Source organism: Chrysemys picta, chromosome 13 (genome assembly GCF_011386835.1).
Source record: "Chrysemys picta bellii isolate R12L10 chromosome 13, ASM1138683v2, whole genome shotgun sequence".
Taxonomy (NCBI): domain Eukaryota; kingdom Metazoa; phylum Chordata; order Testudines; family Emydidae; genus Chrysemys; species Chrysemys picta.
In genome coordinates this window covers 34,913,668-34,938,278 of record NC_088803.1, presented here as the reverse complement: position 1 = coordinate 34,938,278, position 24,611 = coordinate 34,913,668, and the positions used below count along the sequence as shown (strand labels likewise).

Sequence of the window (24,611 nt, the reverse complement as noted above, 5' to 3'; positions counted from 1 at the left end):
AAGGTGGATTATGTACGTCAGTGTAGGAAGCGTCTGCACCCTAGCTGTGCCACTGCAGTGTGGATATACCCTTTGGGCCAGGAGTGAATGCAGGAAAGTTTTACTCCACGTTTTCTTTCCCCTATCCGTTGAAAGAGCCAGGTGTTCAGCTGGGGTCAATCAGTATAGCTTCACCAACTTGAATAGAGCTCCACTCATTTACCCCAGGGGAGGACTGGCCCTCAATTTGACATCTGCACCAGCATTCCTGCTGGTAAATGCATCTCTTTGCAGAGAGTGAACACAAGACAGGGAGGTGGACACAATCCAAACCAACCTGCTCAAAGGTTTGATCCAACACAATGCTTCCTTGCTATATAATAATAAGGGTATTAATACTCACTTCTCCTTTTGGAAGTTGCTCTGAGACCTGTGGCTAAAAGATGCTATTTAATTGCAAGGAGTTATCAATATTTGTGTCTACAGAAGAGCAGGGCTAAGAGTTCCCCCTGCAGACTGGCATCAGTCAGGCTCCAAACAAGTGGTGGAGTTTCTTCCTCCTCCTCCTGCCACATGCCTCCCTCCAGCATCCTTCTGGATGGCTCTGAACTTGACAAAGATGCTCAGTACTTAATTCAGACCAGCCCCGGGCCGCTGCAGCAAAATGGTTACAGGTGCTGCTGGCCTGGAACAGTCCAGTGAAACATCTAAAGAAAGCATCCTGGTGGAGTCTATGGAGAAGCAGCAATGGGAGGTCTATGATCCTCTCCTCCCCTGCTATGCCCTACCCTGGTGCAAATGGCACCAGCTTACACAGATACACCTGGAGACAATGGAGTCAAAGGTACATTTGAGAATTTCCTGGCAAAGGCCACAGCTGGGTTCTGGCTTCCATCAAGCAGGCTGTGATCTTGAGCCAACAAGATAATGGGAGGTATAAACAGAGCTCAAGGTGCTACCAGTTTGCAAAGAGGCGGAGGAGCGTTCAATGAGAGCCTTACGACATATGCGTTCTTGGACTGGCCTGGGCAATGGTTTAAGCAGTAGGAGATGAAAGATGGCCCAGTGGTTAGGGCACAAGCCTAGGATTTCACAGACCTGCCTTCAAGTCCCTGCTCTGCCACAGAGGTCTTGTCTGTATTTCACTTAGGGTACGTCAACACAGCAACTAAACACCCGCCGCTGGCCCAGGTCAGCTGACTGAGGCATGTGGGGAGGGTCCCAGAGCCCAGGATCCAGCCTGAGCCTGAATGTCTACACAGCAATTTTAGCCCTGCAAGCCTGAGTCAGCTGATCCAGGCCAGCTGCAGCCATGCGCGGGTCTTTTACTCACTCCAGTGTGGACATGGAGGCTCAATTCGCCATCTGTGAAATGGGGATAATAGCACTGCCCTAGCTCAGAGGGGCCTTCTAAGGCTGAACATATTAAACATTGACAGATGCTCAGATATGACAGTAACAGGGGCCAGAAAAGTATCTGAGATAGAGAGATCCAGAAAATAAACATCTGAAAGACTTGGCTAACAACAATACGTATCCCCACCCTCTGAGCGCAGACGTGCCAAGGTTCCATCTCATCTGCCGTCTCATCTTATGCAGACACCAGCGCTGGGGGCTGCAGAGAAACGGCCTGAAGGGGCCGACGCTCTGCTCACTGACACTTAGGAGTAACTCCCCTGAAGACAGTGGGCCTGATTCTCCACTGCCTTACCCAGAGTGCTGCACTCATTTCCGCCAGGGCAAAGTGGCTGCACAAGGCTAACTAATCAGAGTGGTGGTGGTGCCTGCTTTGCATCAGGGTCTGGAACAACACATGCTGCGGGGCAGCGGAGAGCCAGGCCCAGGGGTGCACATCCGAGAGAAGTGGAAGGGCCCAATTCTTCTAAATGGGACAGTCACCTTCTGACATGAGACAGCAACTTCTCAGCATCTATGGAGGTAAACACTCTACTGGGACACAGGATTTACCATCACAGAGCAGAGCTTAATAGGGACACGAAGTCTCTCATCCTCCCTTTGGTTGTAGATAATACACCTGATTCTGCTGAGGAAGGTGAAACCCCTTACTCCACGCGGTCAACTGTGCAGTTCTGTATGGGGGAAGATGGGAGTGGGGGGTGCGGTGGGGGGGGTTGTTTCATGAACCTGGGAGTGATCAACTCATGCCCTGAAACATGACATTTGATTACCCTTCCCTTAGCCTGCAAAACCACAAAAATTATTACGTGTCATAAACGTATCCAGCTCTATGCCAATCCAGTCTCACTGCTGGAGTCCGTGATGAGATTGTGCAAGCTAATCTAGCATGTAAAACTTGTAAAGTAATTTATATGACTGTCAGTTACCCATGTCTCCTAAAATCATAATAGATGCAGAAGCCTAGATTCATAAATACAAAGGGTCAGGGCAGAGGAGTAAAATATGCCCCATAGTCTCAGCACTTCAGATCCAAACTACTAACATTACAGGCTGATGAGACACCAAATATCACACTCCCCCACTCCATTTCAATACTTGCTGCATCACCACGTGCTCAGCTGTTACCTGGAATTGTTACTGTGAGAGAGGAAGTTATGTTGGCACCTCCTGTGACTGGAAAATAGAAAAGGTTCCCTTCCCTGCTCCCAGTCACTACCTTTGTCAAGAGGTCATGGCTAAAAAGAGCAATGAACTCTGTGAGGGGACAGGGCCTGGGAGAGGACCAGGGAATGTGCGTGCTTTTGGTGCTACACTGCTTGGGAAGTGTGGGAGCCCACAGCAGGGGAGATCAAATTAATGAGACTGTATGAGAAGGAAAACATAGCCCCATCCTCTCTGCCCAGCCCCTATGGCACCCAGCCTGAGTAGCTCCTGACCCAGTGCATTCGTTAGTAGTAGTAGTAATATCACAGTATTCCCTGCAGCCCCAACCGAGATCCAAGCCCCATTATGCTCAGGGCAGTACAGACACCCACTGAGAGACAGTCCCAGTCCTGAAGAGCATACAATCTAAACAGTCAAAACGTGGGAGGGGAAAAAAGAGGTTCAGAGAGGAGAAGGGACTTGTCCTAAGTCATTCAGCAGGTTAGTGGCAACATCAGGAAGAGAAGCCAGGTCTCCTGCCTCCCAGTCCAGGGCCCTAGCCACGAGACTACTGCTGCTTCTGGAGCCTACTCAGGTGTATAGCCGTGCCCTCTGCTGTAAATGGAGGCTTGACAAAAATGCAAGGAGATCTTGATCCATGGCATCCTCTCAGAAGCTTTCGGTACGACCGATGGCAATGCAGAAGGCAGGATTTCTGAATCACAGCCAGCACGCTTGCATGTGGAAGGAAGAGGGCCAATTTGACTCCTCTGTCCCTTGCCCATGAGCTGCATTGCACGAAGAAGAGATCAAGACGACGACAGGAAAAAAACGTGTCTAGGCTGCAAGCTACCTACCACCAGATGGCACTGCAGCCAAATCACCTACCTCCAAGGCAACCCACATATTTAAAAGGACATTGCTAAGTACTGTCCGTGATTGTCACTCTCCATTGTTTGTTAGTTTAATTATTACCCTACACCCATCATGCTGTTACAAGAAGTTGGTCGGTTTCATAGCAGATCATGCTGTGTGTATTAAAATTAGAGGCCACCCAAAGGTGTCCCTTTCTTCCTAATTAGACACATAATGACTGGTTTCAGAGTAGCAGCCGTGTTAGTCTGTATCCGCAAAAAGAACAGGAGTACTTGTGGCACCTTAGAGACTAACAAATTTATTAGAGCATAAGCTTTCGTGGACTACAGCCCACTTCTTCGGATGCAGAAGTGGGCTGTAGTCCACGAAAGCTTATGCTCTAATAAATTTGTTAGTCTCTAAGGTGCCACAAGTACTCCTGTTCTTTTTGTAGACACCTAATGTGATTATCTGTGCTAAGGGTGCACACGGGACAAGATATTTGGATTCAGAAATCTGACACGTGGAGCCCAATTTTGTTCCCAGTTATGTATGCATGGTTCCCATTCATTTCCATGGTGTTCAGGTGGTAGAGTCTCTCTCTCTCTTGCTTTCTCTCTCTCTCTCTCTAAGAAAGAGAGAGAGAGAATTTGCCTCTATTTTTGCCCCTTTCCCCCCCACCCAAGTGTGTGTAAATGGTCAGCTGGAGATTACAACACAAGTCTGCACAGGCCTGTTGTATTGGCCATGTCAGGGGTGTTGCCTGGAGTGGGCATAGTAATCAGAACACTGTTGTGGGCTGTACAGTAGCCCTGAGGCTACTGTACGTTACCTGGGGGCTGATTCAGCTCCAGGGGCCTACAAGTCAGTTTTGAGCTGCAGCTGTGCTAAGTGGAGCTCTGGCACATGCTAGGATCTGGCCTAGAGAGCCCTGAAACCCACATTAGTTGCGGTACTTGGCATTTGTATTCAGCCAGAGCCCTGGTACCATGGACATCTCATCATTTACAAAACATATTCCAGCAAAGTGTTACACCCAGGCCTTCCGGTTCTCAGAATAAACTAATATTTACCATTACCATGGCAAAGAAAGCTGGAAGCCTCAGGTATCCGGAAATGACTTGCCTTGTAACATTCTAGCTGTGCTGCAGCTACAGATTAACTGCTACTGCTATCTCTTGTACGGTATGCAGAGGGACACAGGGGAACTTCCAGCAGCAGTGGCAATAGCTCCACTCTTACAAGCTGATCCTTTCGGTCTCCCCAGTAGAGGGGTTGCTCCTGGAGTGGAGGAATCCCAATCTCAACTACAGTAACCCCAGGATGAACATACACAGGCCCAGCTCCCACACAGGAATCTTTTCCAAAGGTGCCACATTTAATGGTCTGGACAAACCAATTCTCGCATCACAATAGTGCTACCTCATGATAAAATGTTGCATTGGCCCATCTCAGCGTCGTAGGGATGATGCAACAAAGGCTCTGAAAGTCAGGTTAGGGCCATCTAATGTCCTGCAGGAGAGGTTTGCAGACCCAGGATCATCCTCAAAGAAATCCTAGAACAACGGACATAGGAGGCAAACAATTCCAAACCCTGCTCTTTGCTTTAGTTTTCCATTTTTCCTCATTTTCCATTCCTGTCTCTTGTTCCCTCTCTCCCTCACTTTCCATTTTGTCTGCAGCTGAAAACCCAATAACTGGGAACCCTCCAGTCACTACAATATTTTTTTCCCTTCTTCCTCAAACTCCCCCCCCTCCCATTTCATCTTCAGTCGCAAAGTCCCTTGTTTTTCCACAAGATTCCAATGCAATACTCCTGCAGGCATTTTCCACTACAGGAGAAACTTCATACAATGGCAAAAATGCATAGAATTCAGTCTATTCTGTTCTCTTACCTTTCAGTGACCTTTGGCGAGGTTTGGTGGCGTGACATCCCCACCAGCCCCCATCCCATTTCATGCCCCAGGAGAGCTTCCTGATAACCTACCCTAGATGGACGGTTGCAGAACAAGACACAAAAGTGCACAAGGGAAGAAAGAAAGAAAAAAAGGAGCTAAATACAAATATAAGCAGGATATTTACACAGCAGCCTCCCCCTCCCCCCTTCAGGTGCAGAACCTGGCATGATGCACTTAGAAGAAAATTTCTGAGCAGCTTAGGATAGAAATCAGCTAGCCTCAAATGCTCTGGCCCAAGCACTCTCTGCTCAGGAATGTAAACCTCTAATCTCAGTGGGAACCCAGGCTCCTAGGGAGACGCAGAGCTTTAAATCCTCATTCATCATAGTTGGCCAGAAGATTGAGGCCATTGCATGTTTGGAGAGCTCCACGCTGACACGGACCTCAGTTGGGTATTCCGTCTCAAGTGCATCATGTTGCCATGGAGTGATCTCCACAGTGGAGTCACTTTTCTCTACACTGGGTCAGTACTAGGCATCGTTGGTCTATTCTAGAAACAGCTCATTTCATCTCCGCAAGGAAGCAGACTGGGAGCGGTCCTGCATTTAGAAAGGAGGTACTAGGAGGGGGAGGAGTTCCTGCCATGACCATAGAGAGGAACGTGTGAGTCGTTGCTGCAGTGCTGGGGGTTCTTTGCTGGTTCCAAACCTTAACCACCCCATAGAAGAGTGAGTCCACTGGAGAAATATGGAGCCTCCTACCCCTTCATGGAAAAACTCTGCCACCTCAGATGGATTATCATAAAACTGCTCTTGTGGTGCCTAGTGCTCCAGATACCTGGTGCTTAAGATTAGAGCCCTGCAAATCCGTGGGTAGCCGCAGACCATTTTCGCGGATCACAGCGCGGATGCGGATACAAATTTTATATCCGCACAGAGCTCTGCAGCACATGCTCACCTGAACGGAGCGGCTGTCTCTCTGAATCATGCAGCAGCATGCTGGGCATTCTGGGAGTTGTAGTCCCTAGCTTGCTCGAAGGGAGGAGGTAAACTACAACTCTCAGAAGGGAGTGAGCCAAGCATCATTTTGAAGGTGGGATTGTTCTTTAAACGAGGAGGCGGCAATGGCTGGGTGCATTAGAGCTGCTGCAATTGCATAGGGGTGGGGAAGGAGGCACAGCAGGTGGCAGGGCAGGAGGTCTCTGGGGAGCAGTGGGGTTGTGGGCAGGAGCGCTGCCAGCTTTTCCGCCCCCTAGGCGGCGGAAGGTCCTGCCCCAAAATGCCGCGCCCCCCCCCCCGAGACAGTGGAAGGTCCTGCCGCAGAAATACCGCTGCGGTCGCCTCCCCCCAAATCGCAGCACCCTATGGGTTGCGCCGGCCCTGGCTGTGGGGGTGGTTGGGGGCTTGACATAGCCCTGCGTCACTGCTGCACAGTGACCTGTGGAGCTATTTAGAGCCCTGAAAATCTGCGGATATCTGTGGATATCAGTATCCCCACATGCAGATATCCACAATTTTTGCAGATTGCGGATCAGTTACAGATACACCTTTTTGTATCCGCGCAGTGCTTACTTAAGATGCCTCCAGATATGAAGGAAAGATAGTAAGAGGCCAATATTGCTCTGTCAGTCTTTAATGACCTGATCAAAAAGGAACCCTACAAAAGTGGAAACGTGGATGAATTGCTAAGGATGAGTACACAAGAGTAGCACAGGCACATAGGGACAAAGTCAAAAAGGCTGAGGCACAAAATGAGTTAACACCTAGGAAGAGACATAGAAGGCAATGAGAAGAGGTTCTATAAATACATTAGGGGCAAGTGAAAGATGAAGGAAAAGTATAGGGCCTCTACTTAGCAGGGAAGGAGAGCTAATAACTGATGGCATCAAGAAGGCTGAGGTGTTTAATGCCTATTTGGCATCAATCTTCACTTAAAAGGTAAATTGTGACTAGAGACTTAACACTTTTAATAATAACAACAAGGAGTAAGGAACACAAACACGAAATAAGAAAGACAGGGTTAAGAATATTTAGATAAGGTAGTAGTTTTCAAGTCAGCAGGGCCTGTTGAAATTCACCCTAGGGTACTTAAAGAACTAGCTGAAGCAATCGCAGAACCATTAACAATTATCTTTGAGAACTCACAGAGGATGGGTAAGGTCCCAGAGAACTTAAGAAGGGCAAACATAGTACCTATCTTTACAAAGGGAAACAAAGAGGACCTGGGGAACTATAGATCAGTCAACCTAACTTCGATACCTGGAAAGATACTGGAACAAATTACTAAATAATCCATTTATAAGCACCAATATGATAATAGGGTTATAAGGAATAGCCAGTATGGATTGGTCAAGAACAAATCATGCCAAACCAACCTAATTTACTTCTTTGACAGGGTTACTAACCTAGTAGATGGGGGGGAAGCAGTAGACATGATATATCTTGATTTTAGTAAGGCTTTTGACACAGTCCCACATGACATTCTTGTAAGTAAATTAAGGAAATGTGCTCTAGATGAAACTACTATAAGGTGGGTGCACAACTGGTTGAAAGACCATATTCAAAGAGTAGTTATCAATGGATCGCTGTCAAGCTGGGAGGATATATCTAATGGGGTCCCGCAGGGTCAGTGCTGGGTCTGGTACTTTTCAACATTTCCATTAATGACTTGGCTAAAGGAATGGAGAGTATGCTTATAAAACTTGCAGATGACAACAAGCTGGGAGGGGTTTCAAGCACTTTGGAGGGCAGGATTAGAATTCAAAACAACTTTGACAACTTGGAGAATTGGTGTGAAATCAACAAGATGAAATTCAATAAAGACTTAAAAGGAAAAAAATCAAACACACAACTTAAAAATGGGGACTAACTGGCAAGGCAGTAGTACTGCTGAAAAGTATCTGGGGGTTATAGTGGATCACAAATTAAATAGATGTCAGCCATGTGATGAAGTTGCAAAAAAGGCTATTATCATTCTCAGGTGTATTAACAGGAGTGTTGTCTGTAAGACACAGAGGTAATTGACCCGCGCTACTCTGTACTTTTGAAGCCTCAACTGGAGTAATGTGTCCAGTTCTGGATTCCACACTTTAAGAAAGTTGTGGACAAATTGGAGAGAGCATCCAGAGGACAGCAACAAAAATGATAAAAGGTTCAGAAACCTTGACTATGAAGAAAGGTTGTTATCAAGGCTCTCCACAATCTTCTTTTCTCAAGACAAAATGCCTAGTTTTTTTAGTCTTCAAATATTTTAAGCGCTGTTATACAGAGGATGGGGATCAGTTGTTCTCCATGTCCACTGAAGGTAGGACAAGAAGTAATGGATTTAATCTGCAGCAAGGGAGATTTAGGTTAGACATTAGGAAAAAGTTTCTAATTATAAGGATAGTTAAGCACTAGAATAGGCTTCCCAGGAGGTTGCGGAATCTTCATCATTTGAGGGTTTTAGGAACAGCTTGGAAAAACAACTATCAGGGATGGTCTAGGTTTACTTGGCCTTGCCTCAGCTCAAGAGGCTGAACTAGATGACGTTCTGAGGTTTCTTCCAGACCTACATTTCTATGATTCTGTGTGTCCTGGGGCATGGTACATCACCCCAAAAGGATCCAGCCCCAGAAAACTGTAGCACAGAGGCTATAATGGAACACAGGGAGGAAGGGGTTAACAGAGCAGCCTCTCCAGAGGCAGAATGCACTAGGCATGGGTTCAGTGGGCCAAGCCCTGCTTCCACTGATGTCAATGGGAGCAACACCGGGCTCAGTGGAGAATGATAAAACACATCCAACACCAAAGGGCTCCAAATTCAGAGCTTGAAACAGAGATGGGCTCGTGCCTCAACAATTCATGCCGAAACCCTGGTCAGGCATACTTAACCTGGGGCGAAAGGGGCCGATTTGGCCCACTATGAGAGGGGGCCATTTGCAAAGGCTTGATCTTAGTTCAGACCCAGTGTTTGGGGTCGGCTGGATCTGGGTGGCAGATTGGTTCCGGGCCATCTCTAAAAGGAAACACAACTGCAGTGGGAAGGAGCGTGACAGGAGCTGTGCCCAACGCCTATTTCCAAGTCCTCTGCCGTGCCCAACTACTTCCTTGTCCCAGAAATGCCACTGCTCTCCAGCGCTGATGGGGAGTTGGGAAGTGAGCGGCTGAAGTGGGAAGCCCTTCTTCTCCTCCTCCAGAAAAACCAGTGGTTTATACGGAAATGCCACCATTCCAGGAAGTTGCTTAGGCAAGCCATTAGAGCACGAAATGATCCCGGGGGATGGTCCTTGTCACTGAAAGTAAAGGAAGAACCTCACCTCCTTGAAGCCTTCTTAAAAGAGTCTTGGTTTCTTCAGTCTGATGATCAAACCTCTAAGGCAGAACAAAGGGAATAGCAGAGAAACTCTCGGGATAAGTATTGTGGAGGCAGATCCCATGCAAGTCTCTTTCCCACCCCCTTCTGCCCTGGCAATGACCTTAACCTGGCAAGCTAACCCATTCATAACAGCAAGAGTTAATTCAGGCTCTGTGCTAGCTCAGCCTTGGGCCTCCCACTAAGCCAAATTTGGAACTGAGGGAATCACATAGGTTAACTCCTCAAAGGGGCACGGACGAGGGATGAAGGCGGCCCAGGGTAAGCATGTGTGTCAGTGGGGTACTGTCTCCTACAGGCAGTCTTGGGGTCAGCAAGGTTCAGGGCTCTGCTAATGCTCTTTACATTCCAGCAGCTAAGATTGGAAAATGATGGAACCTCCCATTCTCCTGGGAGAAGCTGGGAAATCACTGGGCATGTAGGTTTGATCCCTCTCCTGCCAGAGAAGAACATTCACGACTTGCAGCAATTTCCAGACACAGCAAGGGAGACAAAGCGGGTTTTTAATTGTGTAATGTTAGCACTCAGCAAAGGTGCTGCACTGAGGTCACTGCTGACTAGAGTCCTGTATTTGTCCATAGAACAAAGACAGCTTGTTTAGCAGCAAGGCAAACTTCCCGACTCTGTGTCTTGGCCCTGATCAGGAGGTACCAGTTCTAGGGACAACACAGAAGCTGAGTTTCCATGGCCAAGGGGCTCCACTGAGTCTTGTGCTCAGTTTAAGCTCAGTCTGGGGCCCTGGACTGCCATGTGTTCAGGTCCACATGCAAGGTACATTGGCAGGGCCCTAGTGGGGCATGGTGGAGCCTGTTTGAACCCTACTGCTGCAGAACTGAGCAGACACTCTGCTGCCAGCTTCCTAGAAGGTCCTTCTAGGAGATATAGGGGGTGGATGGGCCCTCTTTGTCAGGTCCCAAGACTAGAGATGGGCTGCCGAGCCCCCCATGCACAGCCCAAGAAGTGGACGGTGGCCAGCTAGCTAATTGTTGATGTCACTGGAGATCATGGTGGGGGTCTGCAAGCTACTGCTTCTCCTGCTCCACCAGAAGGCAGAACAAGGCAAAGGGGGGATCATGAGCCTGTTGGAAGGAAGGGGTCACTCAGCACTGACCCAGGTTCACAGACAGGTTCCTGAAAAGCTTGCACAGTTCTCTCTGCAGGCAGGTAGCCCTTGCCATCTGCTTCTGCTTCCAGCTTGGCTGAAGCGTCAGCTCTTTGTATCCAAAGTGTGTGGAGTAGGTTCCACTTGGTCCAAGGTCCACTCTTTCATTTCATAGGGCCACGCTGCACACATGTGCATCTATACACAATGGCCTGCTTGAGGGCCAATGCCTGGGTGTGCTGTTCTGCACCAGTTAGGCACAATGCATCGAAAAATGACTCCAGTAATGGGAAAAACCATTAAACCATTAATTAACTGTGCTAATTGGTCAATAGCCATCTCTGGTTACACAGGAATGTACTTCTGCCCCTACACTTCCAGTGAGAGATCAGCCTATTAAATTGCTATGGCCCCCCTGGACCAAACAGTGCCATGTAATGTTCAACAGCTTAAACAAGACACATCGGCTCTGCCCTGAGTGCAAGGTGCTTTCTAATGTGAAACCCCTGGACAATAAATACGAATGCAACGATGTACAACAGCAGCCAGGCCACCAGGTCTCTGTGCACAGCTGAGTGGAAAGACCTTTCCACCAGGACGGGGTTGCAGTTAGCACGTTTCCTATCATCTCAGTCTGGGAGGAGTGGATAGCTGTATGGCAGGGCCCCATGCTGTGGCACTGCTCGGTAATGTGCCTCCCCTTCAGCTCTGTCTGCCAGGGGGAGAGACGGGGTGGATTGGAAGATGTGTGGCCTTCTCTTCCAGTCCCTTGGGTTGTAGCCTTTTAGGCCAATCCCGGTAGTGGGCACAATCCCGGTGTTTTAACCGGGAGGCAAAAGGAGAAACATCTGGCAGTAACTGGCACCATCGCTGGCAGTGTCAGGACGGAGGCCAAGCATCAAAGGGGCTATGGAGGCCAAGCTTTCCTCTGAGCCCGAGAGGTGATTCGCCCAGTGACGGGTGGCGATACATGGATGAGGCAGTGTGGGGAAGCCTACAAAGTGAACACCCATGGCCTGCCTGAACAGAGACACCATCAGCATCTATGTCGAGCACGCCCTGACTCGTCCAGCTGGGCAAGGGCCCCCCTTCAGATAAACAGGAAACTGAATGGGACAGACGCTCTGATGTGTTTTCTTTGAGAATGTTTTACAACACGAGCCAGATGAAATGAAAGAACAGGCGAGATGTAAACAAGCTAATTTGAGCATCTCCCTGGGGTCCTGTCAGTCAGCATCAGCTACAGTCAACACCTCCCTTGTCAACCAGAGAACTGCCAGGCCATTCCTGCCTTGTGGGAGGAGAGTGTTAATAGCTTTCAGGTGCTTCAGCAAAGCCGTTATGGAGAGGGCTTGCAGAATACACACAGGCACGCATGCAAAAAGTGTCCATCATAAGGTCACCTACTATGGTTTCAATCTCCACTTTTTAAGACACCTCTTCTCATACCATGCTAATTTCTTGGCTGCCCAACCCTGAGAGAGACAGTTTAATGCTGCTGTTGAAAAATACACTTCCTAAAGAAGCAAAGTTAGGCCTTGGCCAGAAACAAACAAGGAGCAGCAAGAGGCCAGTCACAATCAATTGAACTACTTATTAGATTTCCAAAGACCATTTCCTGCCAGGTTTTTTTCTCTCCCTCTTCTTCCCACTTTCCAGTGCTTGAGTTCAAGCCGAATGCTGAGCCAGCAGCACACCTGTGTCTAAATCTAGAGTGCTCATGCCACATTTCCCAGTGAAAGAGAGGCTGAAGAATTCAGCAGAGAAATAGAAAGTCAGGGTGGATCCTTGCCAGGGCTGCAGGGTACAGCTAGAACTGGGAAGGGATTTCCAGAGATTGGTCCAAACTTCTCAGTGACAATCCGCCATCCCAGAGACAGTGTACTGAATTCAGCCTGCCAGTGGGAGGAGAGGAGACGTGGGAGGATGAGCCATTGTCCTATATAAAGTTGAAGGTTACTGATGAGACATTGGCTGCCTAATGTAGGTGAGTTGGGATAAAACCAGGAAACTGGTTAGTGACCGTACTCTGGACCAACAAACCAAATAAACAACCATCGGATCACTGAGTGACAAATAGGGCCACCAACATATCAACAAAACAAAGAGCCAGCAGTGAACCAAGCAGCCCAAACAGCCAGCCAGCAGATGTCTTCAATTAGCCCAAGGGCCAATATCCAACCAAACACCAGGCTAGCCAGCAAAAAAACAGACAATAGACTACTTGTTCCATCCAACAGCTGAGTTAATAGCAAAAATGTGCGGTGAGCGAATGAGCAGCCAAAAAATCTGCGCCAGCCGCTCAATAAGTCAATTAACCAAAGACCCACATAATCAAGCACTTAACTAGAGCTGAGCAAATAATTCACTAGGAGTTATTTATCTGACAAATTGGTCTTTTTCTACTGGGGGCATATCTGCTGGCAGATGGCAATTCCCTTAAATAGATTTTCCATGAGTATCTTTTTGACTTGTTTACTCTATAGATTAATGGCAGGAACTGTGTTGGTTAGTTGTGATTGGTCAGGTAAGTTACATGATACTGTTTCTGTTCTCTGATTGGATAAGCATCATTTTGCCAATCAACCTCAATCACTGCAATGTTTGCAGAAAGAGAACACGACTGAAGCAAATGGATATTAGCAGCAATTCACCTAGTGCTACAGCTGAGACATTAGTTAATCAACCAGGATATAATAACTGTGCTGTTCAAATAAAGAGTCAAGTAAACTGTAAATGGACCAGCTAGCAGACTAATTAACCAACCAATGAACAAATCATTCCAATAAATAGCCCATCACACAGTCCGGAAGAATGAAAAAGGACAGTTTTGCAATTCAAGCATAGGAGCTCTGGGTTCAGTTCCTAACTCTGCTATAGATTTCCTGGGTAGGCTTGTGCAAGTCACTTCATTCCTTGTCTGCAAAGTGGGGATAAACAGCACTTCCTTCTCCCCACTTTCTGTCTGTCTTGTCTATTTAGGGTGTAAGTTCTTTGGGGGCAGGGGCTGCTACTGACTGGATTTGTATTATACTTGGCACAATGGGGTCCTGATCTGGGTTGATGTTCATAGGCACCACTGTGATATAAATAATAATAAAACTGTAAAAGGACTAAACCCCCAACTAAATAACCAACCAGTGAATAAGTAGCCCAAGTACATAAACCTCTGAGCAAAGAACAAGTAACCAGACAGTTAATTAGCAAAGAAACCTACACAGGTTAGGCTTTTTAGATATATATGATTTTTAACCTCATGGCATTCCTTTATCAGCCAACTAGCAGAAGAGATATAACCAGCCAATAGAAAATCTAATGTATCATGTAGTTCTTCCCAGGGAACCAGCTAATCCAGCCATCTGTCAAAAGCAAAGCCACCATCCAGCATTACATTATTTGAAGAGGTAGCTTGGACGCGTCAGAGTGGAGGCTGCATTGCTGGTCTCCACAAACCTCTGAGAAAAGGCCTCTTTAAATGGGAGAAGTGTGCAGCTCTGGACTGGGGTCATGGCCGTTTTCTGTTTGGAGTGGGGATGAGGCTTCCTCCATATAAAACACTTTCTATTTCCTGCTGACAAGACCTGCCACTCGTCACATAAACCAGTGGGCCAAATTCAACCCCTCTGTGAACAGGAGCAGTACTGACCTCAGCTGAGTTGGGCCCATGCATTCTAGAGTTTTATTGGACCCATTATGGATGACATTCATGTTGTGAACTGAGCCAGAGGCCCTATTCCAGGATGGGGCTTTTCTAAAGTAGTGGAAAGAGGACTTCCTACTATTACTACTACCTAGCTCCTATACAGTACTTATCAGCAGGACTAAAAGTGCTTTACAAAGGACGTCAGTATCCTTATCCCCATTGTACAGATAGGGAAACTGAAGCACTGGGAGGTGAAGTGACCTGTCCAAGATCACAGATTGGTTAGGAAGGGAAACTAGCTGCTCAGACAAACTGACCTAGTACAGACTATGGGCCCAGGATTGCTTTTCCACATGCTCTCATGATTAAGGAAAAGTTTTGCATTATTTCACTGTTCTGAAAGAGAGCAGTGGGGCATCTCAAGTCCGACATCTATGATTTCTGTTCAGCATTTTTTGAGTGGATCTGTGCTCTGTGGCATCTGACCACATTGTCAATCGCTTTGCAACTGCCTGTGATACCCAGTATGACAGGCAAAATGCATCTAGCAGGAACAATGCCATCTCTGAAGTACCAATGCTCCGGTGGAATGCCACCATCTTCTGCCTCTTTAGAATTTAGCAGGGATTATCAGAGAATAATAATAGTACTTAGCTCACTCCAACAACCAGCTGATTCAAATGATCCTTTAGTGTCCTTATGTCCAAGTGAATTGCACCTGATTTTTTGCCCAGTTCTTCAAACTTGGAGTGGAACGATAAGACACTTGGGCCAACACTCATGTAGGGATATTATCAGGGCCTGTTTGTTTTGGTACTCAGAGGGCTGATAAGCTATAGACCCTGATGGGAAAAAAGTCAGCATCCTCACTGCAGATGGGTTTTCCTTTATTTTTCATCTGCATAGGCTCCTATGAATCTGGTTTTGAATTTCATGTTCAAACAAAATCAAAATCTTGAAGCCAAGCTCAGCTAAAACCCATCCAGTTTCAGCATTAAGAGCAAATAAAACCACGGATTTCACATCATTTCAACACAAAACTATAAATCAACCCATGATTGGCTTGAATCTTGGCCAAGGTTTGACTGAAAGGTTCATGAACCTTAAAGAATCTTTTGATGAGCCTAGTCTAAGATTTGAATTTATAATGAAACCCAAAACCAGTTGAGCTTTGTAAGTTTCATGTAGTTTCCGGTTTTTCACACAGCTCTAGGGACATAGCTACATTGACATAAATCTAGAGTTATTTTCAAGTCAGTAGAATTACTCTGGATTTATGCTGGCATAACAGAAATCAGCCTTACCCTGGAAAAAGATTATTTTTAATCTTTGCTTTCTGTCTTGGTAGAACTCACCATGTAAAAGTTCCTAACCTCCATTCAGACTGTAGAAATGGAGATGCTGATAGAGTACCACCCTTAGCATTTATCTGGAATATCCGGGTTTCACCATTTGTGTGAGAAAAAAAGGAAACTCAAAACTTCAGGCTTTAATTGATCAAGCTAACTTAAAATCAAGGAGTCTCAATGAAGCAAGACCAAGTGTATGCCCTCTGCTGCATGGGCGATCCTCATCCCTGCTGGGTCTGGAGTGTATTAATATCTGCATGGCTTCACCCAAAATATTCATTAATGAGGCTCTCTCCTAGGTCATGAGTCTGCCACAAGAGACAGAAAATCAGCATGCTTCATCCACAAAAATAGGAAGGCCAATAAGCTGAGGGATTTTAAAATATAGATGTGCCAAACTAAACTAGAGGGCTGCAGAGCGACCTGGCTTTCCGAAGGCTTGGTAAATGTTATTACAACTGTATTTGTGCAGCACCCCTGCTCCAAGGGTGGCAAGTCAGAGTTTGTGCTTCACAGAGAAGTGCTATGGAACATGAAGCGCCAGATTCTCCCTTCGCTCACACTAGTCTGATAGAAATAAGCAGTGTAACTCCATTGGCAGGAGAGGCATTGGCAATGGAGTTGCACCGATATGAAATGGCTGTATGTGAGAGGGACATCAGGCTCACAATGTAAAGGCCCTAGGAATCACAGGGATCTGTAATACAAGATCCTGTGTATAAAGGGAGCTGTATGAGTTTGAACCCAGTGGGCTAAATGCTGATCTCACTTACACCAATGTAATGTCAGCCATTTCAATGAAGTTGCATTAATGAATTGCCTTCAGTAGAGTTATTCCGGATGTACGCTGGAGCAGTATTTGGCTCAGTCCCAGCTGCTGTTCGCTCCTGTGCCAAGTTTTCCCTGCAGTAAGACATTAAAGAGCAGGAATGCCGTGTGTTTGCTTACTTTGAATAAAAATTTCTGACTGTAAAGGTTAAAGTACTGGCAGGAAGCTGGAGCTGTTTATTTACCCATTGGCCTGTCACAGCCCAAGAAGTGTGATGTGAGCACAACTGTCCCATCCCACTGCACTCAACCTGTGCCCAAGCTAAGCTCCAGTCCTCTCCAGAGCACATACAAGCCACTTTCCTGCCCGCCCATTCCAGCCGAGCAGCTCATTGCTTTCTCTTTTCACCACCATCCTTGCAGATACCAGAAGGGTCCCAGACTAAGCATGGGCTGCCAGATCCTCCTGCCTTCATTTAGATCCTACAATCACTCCTGCAAGCTGAGTTGCTTTTGTGGTCCCTTCATGTAGGGGAGAGAGAGAGAGAGTTTCCACGGATAGGATGCCCTGGCCACTCCACTCAGAAGATGAGTGCATCAATTTTCCATGCTCCTAATCCCATTCCGGTCCCAGAATCGCAAAGCCATTCACTCATTATGGGTGATGACCCTCTTCTCTTGGGCATGACTGAGAAGAGAAACAGGTACTATAAGCTAGTCATAAGGGCAACTAGGTCTAGCCTTGTTTTTCTAATTATTGAATGAAAAGGAAGATAACTCACCCCATGGCAGGCTACATGTTGCCCTCCAGTACAGATGCACGGAGGCGTCACAAATGCTGACTAGTTGTCAGCATATGAAAACCACCACTGCAATCGATACTAATTGGTCCCTTTGTTGGCAGTCTCCACAGAGAGGCCAAGCAATGAATGGACCATGGAGAAATGAGCTGCTCTCCTGCTCCCAGGGGTGGTACCCCTATTATGGGGAAGTATCAGAGAAGTTAACTGCTGATGCCCGTGCAGTACCTGGTTGGTGGATAAACAGAGAGCTTCAGTTTCCAGAGAATCAGGCCAGCACCAAACACGGACCCTATTGCTCTAGTGTTTAGAGTATAAAACAAACAAACAAACAAAAAAAAGAGTTGGGACTTCTGTGTTCTGTTGCCAGATAGGACTCTGATTCACTGTGTGCCCCTGGGCAAATCATTTAACCTCTCACTGCCTCAGTTTCCCTATCTGCATAATGGATCTAAATCACATCTACCTCATGAGAGATTTGAGGCTTAACTAGTGGGCATACCACAAAGGCCCTTGGGTGTTAGTAATTCTGGCCAAGTGACTGGTTTCCCCCAAGGGTTGGGTCTCTGCAGTGTGATTCAAAGGGGGGGTCGAAACAGGATTTTGCAGGGGTGCCACAGAATGACACACAACACTGTAGTTGCTCTGCAGTATGTGGTGCCAATTCCCACTGACTGCGTGAATTTGCCTCAGTTTTTAATTGATGCCATTGTATGTATGGTATCAACCTATGGCAGAATATATTCCAGCTGCAGGTTTGGAGCAGTTTTTACAGTGCCTAGAGTCAGGGCTGGCTCCAGGCACCAGCAAAGGAAGCAGGTGCTTGGGGTGGCCAATGGAAAGGGGGTCTTCAGTGGCAATTCAGCGGCGGGTCCCTCACTCCCTCTCGGAGGGAAGGACCGGCTGTTGAATTGCCGCCGAAGTGCCGCCGATTGCGGCTTTATCTTTTTTTTTTTTTTTTGGCTTCACCACTTGGGGCGGCAAAAAAGCTGGAGCCGGCCCTGCCTAGAGTTGTAGACAGGTTGTTACGGTTCAGGACTAGTTGTACCTTTGATCTCTCTCTGGGTACCTTTTCAAGTGACGGGCCTTGTACCTTCACTTCTCCTAGGATGGGATCCCACAGCTCACTCCACTTTTAAGCTATGGCAACCATGATTATTTTGCAGGCTCGACTGTGTTTGGTCACCTGCATGGATTCTTTCCAGAGCTGTGACCAATAGGTGACATAGTGACTCTGAGCAGCCTCTTTAAAACCAAGTGTTGTTTATTTATCCATAGGGACATAGCAATCAGAGAACTGGGGTCAAACAAAAAAGGACTACACATATAGCCTTACCGAAAACTTACCATTTCCTTCAAGGCCTAACTTATCCCAGGCACCACTACACTGGGGACAGGGCTCTATCAGCTTTCTGCACATTCTGCTCCTCCACCTCGGTTCATCAGGGCTGTGCTTTTTAATAGTTCCAAAGTTTTTTGACATTTCCCACCTGAAGGTCCCGTCCGTCCCCCCACCCTCGTCCCAAGCTAAGGGTTATGTGCAGCTTGGTTAAAGACAAATTTCAGACACTCCATGCAAGAGTATTGCCACCTCCAGAGCACATGTTCATGGCATAGGGTGGCCTTGCATGAGTTTCCCTTCACCAGTCTCTCAGAGGGAATCATGTGGCTCAGCTCTTGGGCTGGGTCACTCTCCGAGTTCAGTCCTCTTTCAGGATACTCAAAGTCCAAACTAAATACCACCTTCAATAATAGTCCCAACCTAGTTAACATAAACAAAACATCTTCTACCCCTCCTGGGCTTAACTCGCAGTTCTTTTCACTCTTATCAGAATGGTGACTCTCTGGGTTTTTTCCCTGCTGGGAATCCAAGAACAAGATAAACCAAAAAGTGCCTACTCCAGTCTCCAGCTGAGCCCAGCCCCTCCACCCTGAAGGTCTGTTTTCCTGCTGTCTATCAAGTCAAAACTCCCAGAGTATGTCCTCCTCTCTGCCTTGGCAGGTCACTCCAAGCCTTCCCTAACCGGAGTCCTTTTCTCCCCTGCTATCTCAGGGTCTCCTACAGGAAACTTCTTGCTCTCTACAGTTTCTGTAACCATCTGCTGCCCCACTCTTCCTTTCCACTCAGGCCCCTCTGAACTAAATATGGGTAGAAGCCTGAGTGAGTCACATGACCACTGGTAATAGGACCTTCTTCATTCTCCCCAATGTGGGGAGATGAACTAATTGCATCACAGGTGGGACTTGGCCTGTCTCTTCATAAAGGGGCCAGGAACCATGTGACACTCTGACATCTGTATTGTTAGTTAAATACTGGTATCCAAAGCCATTGTCTGACATGGGGTGAGCTCCGATAAACAGAGGCACACATAATAGTCATAAAAATAAAACAGATCTCTCTCACATTTGTCAGAGGAGGTCTAGGCCATGCAGTTACAACATTATGTCTGAAAGACTAAGAGGTACCATTTGTTTCCAACTTGCCCTCTAGTCTAGGCACACATACAATACTCACCTAGGGGTATTGCATCTGCAGAAAGACTGTGCCAGTCAATCATTTTCTACCACAATCATTTAGTGAGGATAGGACCTGCTGTCTCTCACAAACCTCCTTCTATCAGTCCTCAACAGATATTTTGACCTTATTCTATCCCTTTGTTCAAATTTCTGATCACCAGAGATGACTTGAAACAGTTGTTATAGATTTGGGTTTTTTTTTTTAAAGCAGGTAACAAAAATTAAAGGAGGTTTTTCAATCCTGTCATTGGTCTCAGCTGTTGTGAGAGGTGTGTGTGAGGGTGTTCTCAGGGGTCGGCTGGACTAGGTGGGCAGGAGAGCTCGGGAAAGGACTGGCATTTAGACTGAGCACAGAAAAATGCAGAACAAAAATTCACAGGAAAATCCAGATTTTTTTGCAAATATTTTTCCTGAAATTTCAAATGTTCAAAAAGCTCCAGCCACTTGAAAAATAGTAACAATTGTTTTGTGAAAGCTTTTTGGAAAAAAAGGCTAAATGTTGAAGTTTTTTTGATAAGTCCTGCTCATTGGTGTTTATCATCAAACTAAGATGGCTCTCATTTGCTATAGCTCACCCTGGCATTATCTCCTGGTGCTGCAGATATTAAGTAGCTTTCTAAATTGTAAGCTGTAATGCTTACTAGTCACCCCAGAAGTGAGACTGGTGGGTGCATCAGTCCCTGGGAGTAGTTTGCATGTTATATTTATAGAGTGCTTTAGGATCCTTTGGGATAAAAAAAATACTACAGGCATATAAACTATTATGTAAAACATTATTATCTAGCATCAGAAATTACTTCTCTAAGGTCCATTCTCTCTCTCGCTCACCCTCATTCATTCAGCTTCTTGATCACTATCTGCTATTCTTTCCTTTTCTCTTCCAATCTCTTTCCCTCTTTCTCAGTCTCCCAGGGCCAAATTCCCCACTGCTGAAAGCGGGTGGGAGTTCAGTGAAGAGGAGCTGCACTTGCTTGTGTCACACATGGACTAAGTGTGTTGTGTCCCCCGTCTAATGACTGGTCCACATGGAGGATGAGAGCCTACTACTGCTCCAAGCTAATTGAGTTCCTCCTTTACCTCAAGGGGCAGAGGTCTGTGCTTTGGAGATGTTTAGAACAGGTTGGGAACACGTACCACTGAAACCCCCATGTGTACAATAAGCGTTCCTCTGTTCCTCCATTACCCAGCACATTGACATTTCCCTGCATTTCTGCCATTCTCCAAGGCAGTGCTCTTGAAAAGGGTATCACGACTAGTTTGTGTACTCACAGGTCTAATAGCAAAGAGGAGCCCAAATCCCTGGATCCAAACACCACTGACCTTTATAGGAGTTTCGTTCTGGTTCTGAAGTTTGTAGTTTGAGCTCATCTCTAAATAGACAGAAAAGAAAAATAAATGAAAATGAATTTTTCTGTATTGATATTACTAACCTACACTTACATGGGAACTTTCATCCAAGGGGCGCAAGCTTTGCAAAAACGAGGAAATATTATTATCCCCATATTACAGATATAAGGCAGAGAGCTTAACCAACTTGCCCAATCAAGGAATTTATGGGGGTAAGTATGATCTGGAGGTGTTCGGGGCTAGAGTTATTTGGGGATGTAATAGATGTTTTAAAAGGTACCAAGAATATTCCCATCCATTCCCCGATCTCTTGGCAAGAAGAAACCCCGAGTTCTAAAAGTTATTCTGATTATTCTCCTGCTTGTGAATCGTTTTCCAGAATTTGATTTCATTTTTTCCTACTCAGTTTTGTGAACACATGCACAGAATTAGATTCTTTTCGTAGACTATACTCAGCCATTCTCTACATTATAGGCGAAATTCTCCTGTCTGTTATTCTGGTGTAAATCTGGAGTAACTATCAAAGTCAATGGAGTCACACTGGGCATACAACAGTGTAAAGGATGGTGGAATTTGGCCACTGGGAGCCAGACACAAGGAGGAAGATTATATATTTGGGAAGAAAAATCATTGGACTGGGATTGGAAGGTGATATCATTATTAAATGTGCATGTAGGTTTGGAATCAGGAAAAGACACTGTTTAACATAAGCTGACAAGTCAAGTAAGTATGCAAGAACATGATCTGGGACTTCCCAGGCAGACCTTGCTGGAGCTCTGAGCTGGCAGGCTGAAAGGGACATGGCTTTAGGCTGCGAGAATAAATGGAGGTTTTTTTGGTGTGCTTTAGGTGAATGACCCAATTCTGTTCCAGTTCCAGAGGATTTAATTTAATTTAAGTGGGGATGTTCCAAATTTACACCAGTGTAAAAGAAAACAGAGTTTGATCCATTATCTTCCTGTGCAAGTCTAGGCAACTAGAGGTGTTTTTAATTGACAGTTTTCTCACTCTAGCAATAATTTGCCATACAATTCTGATAGATTGCTCAAACTGTTTAATCTAGCTATCGATCAATCGTCTGGTATCCTGTTAATTAGGGAGAGAAAAAAACTGACTGGCCACAGGGAAACAGAATCAGGAATTGTGGGCTGAATACACGGTCAGAAGTGAGAGGGGTTGTTATTCCTACCCGTACGCAGTGCTGCGAGGAGGCTGGAGAGGGACAGGATGGGTATGGAGGGAATCAACCACGAAGGGTAGGCATTCTGGTTACAGAATCAGAGCTCAGTTTCTGAGATAGCCTATAAAACAGGAGGCATAAACAAAACACTACTTCTACTGAACATCTTCTCTATAAAGCTGAACAGAGAGGGCGTGGATGGTTGGTTTGGTAAAAATGCGTGTTCAGTAAAGATGGACAGGCAATGACATTGTACAGATGCAAGTGAGAGCAGGATTTGGCCTGACACTAGGGGGCACAGAAGTCAGCCAGGGAAGTCTTGAGGTGTTGACATTTTTATTACAATCTAAAGCAAAGAAAATCTCACTCCCACACACCCTGTATACTCTTACCCTTCGAGGTCAAGTATTCTCCGTCAGCCTCTCAAAACCACACACACCCCTCTCTCTCTCAGCTTAGCATTGTCATCACAGATAATGTTTTACTCTTATAGCAAATGTAAAGGGATGGCAATAATTTTTGCTTTTGAATAAAGGGTCATCAGCCTGAGAAGGTTGAGAAACACTGGCCCTGTGTGTGCACTTACCCTTTCACAGGCCATTAGGGCGATTGTGTTTGCAGAAACGGTAACTGCACATACAAATGACTGAAGCTGGGTATTTGCGAACACAATTATCTAGTCTGTGTATACCGTCCCAGTACCTCCATGCTTAAGCTTTGTTGAAAATCAGTCTCTGTAGGAATATTACACGACCCTTTACACTTGCCTATGATCTATGGTACCCCTAAAATGAGATATTTGAGGCAAAGGACTCTTAAAAATCTTATTGACGTGCTGAGCAAAAGTATACGCCTGAACTTTCTGCTAAAGTAATATTAGATTGAAAAAAAAATAGCTTTCAAATCCGGGGAAACTCTGGGACCTGATAGGCAGTTGAATAATATTCATAAGCAATTTCTGCTCAAGTTATTCATCCTTCAGATCATGTGTGGCTTAACTCTACCTCTCAGCACAGAATTTTATCCTAAATGAAGCCATTGGTGCACTTTCATTTGGTAAAACTAACAGATCCGCTTCCCTGTGTGTCACACAGAACTATTGCAAACTCCCTTCTACGGCTCTTTGCTATGATTTTTGGCTTGGAGAAGAGAACACGTGGTAGTGGGCCGTCTACACAAGGATCAATTAGGATTTACTCCCAGGTGGGAGGATGTAGTGGTGATACTTAGTCTTGAAGCAGAGACGGCGGATGTTTGTCAAAAAGTAATCCAGAATCTCATCACATAATACAACGGTTCTCAACCTTTTTGATACCAGGGAGTGGCTTGCTGCCTTCCTAAACTGTCAGGGAGATGTCAGGGACCAATGCCAGTCCACGGACCGATCGTTGAGAAACACTGATATAACAAACATGACACGAGCACAGAATGCAACCAAATGGGGGGAAAATATCCCAGAGACATAAAACATCCACACTTTGGTGTAAGTTACTGGGAGGTTTTCCAAAGTCCCTGGGTCTCAGAGAGATGAGAACTTAGTCCCCTTCTGATCCCTTTGGCTTCCTGGCCAGCAATGAACTAGTGTAGATGTACTGTTTTAATAGAGGGGCCTTTCTCGGCATGCTATCTTCTGACAGCTAGGCTTCTAAATCTGGGAGTCTGAAATAACTGCTACCCCACAATAGCTGTTTTGCTGATGACTTTGGGAGGTTTCCACTCCTCCTCCTCCTCCTCCCTCAGAAGTAGTTTTGCTCTGGTTTACTACAGGCTTTTCCCTTTCTCCCCTCCTGAGAGCGCAAAGCCTCCCACCAGCCATTCCAGAGCAGACAGGCTCCTCTGCATTCACCATAAACCACAAAGACATAACAATCAGGACTATAGTCTCTCTCTTGACAAGGGAAAGTTTGCTACTTCCTTGATTGGAAGCATTTGAGTCATTAACATCTGTCACTCCTTTTAACAGGTGGCCCATGTCCCCCGCTCAGTTACTGCTCCTTGACATGAATGGCACAAGGGTAACAGAAGAATTTGGCCTATTATGTTACCCCTTTCAACCCACTACATTCCAATGAGTTCCTCCGTTCAATAGCCACCCCCTTTGAGATGCAGCAGAGCGTGCAACAGGGCCATCCCCTTGCCTGCGCCCTTGGATTCATGTCTCTTGCTGCTAATACTACATCATTCAGACCTTTCTTGGTGGGGTGATTCTCCAAGGCTAACCTGTCTGAGTGGCTCAGAGGTCCCATGAAGCTCTGGCA

At 46.2% G+C, this 24,611-nt stretch overlaps 1 long non-coding RNA gene across 1 annotated transcript in view; it reads right to left on the bottom strand.

Annotated features, from left to right (window-relative positions):
- Positions 1–24,611, bottom strand: part of LOC122174507 (uncharacterized) — a 104,613-nt gene that overhangs the window by 6,534 nt on the left and 73,468 nt on the right. Inside the window, exon 2 of the long non-coding RNA XR_006176453.2 lies at positions 21,147–21,196. This is a non-coding gene — a long non-coding RNA (uncharacterized LOC122174507). The remainder of the gene's footprint in view (positions 1–21,146; positions 21,197–24,611) is intronic.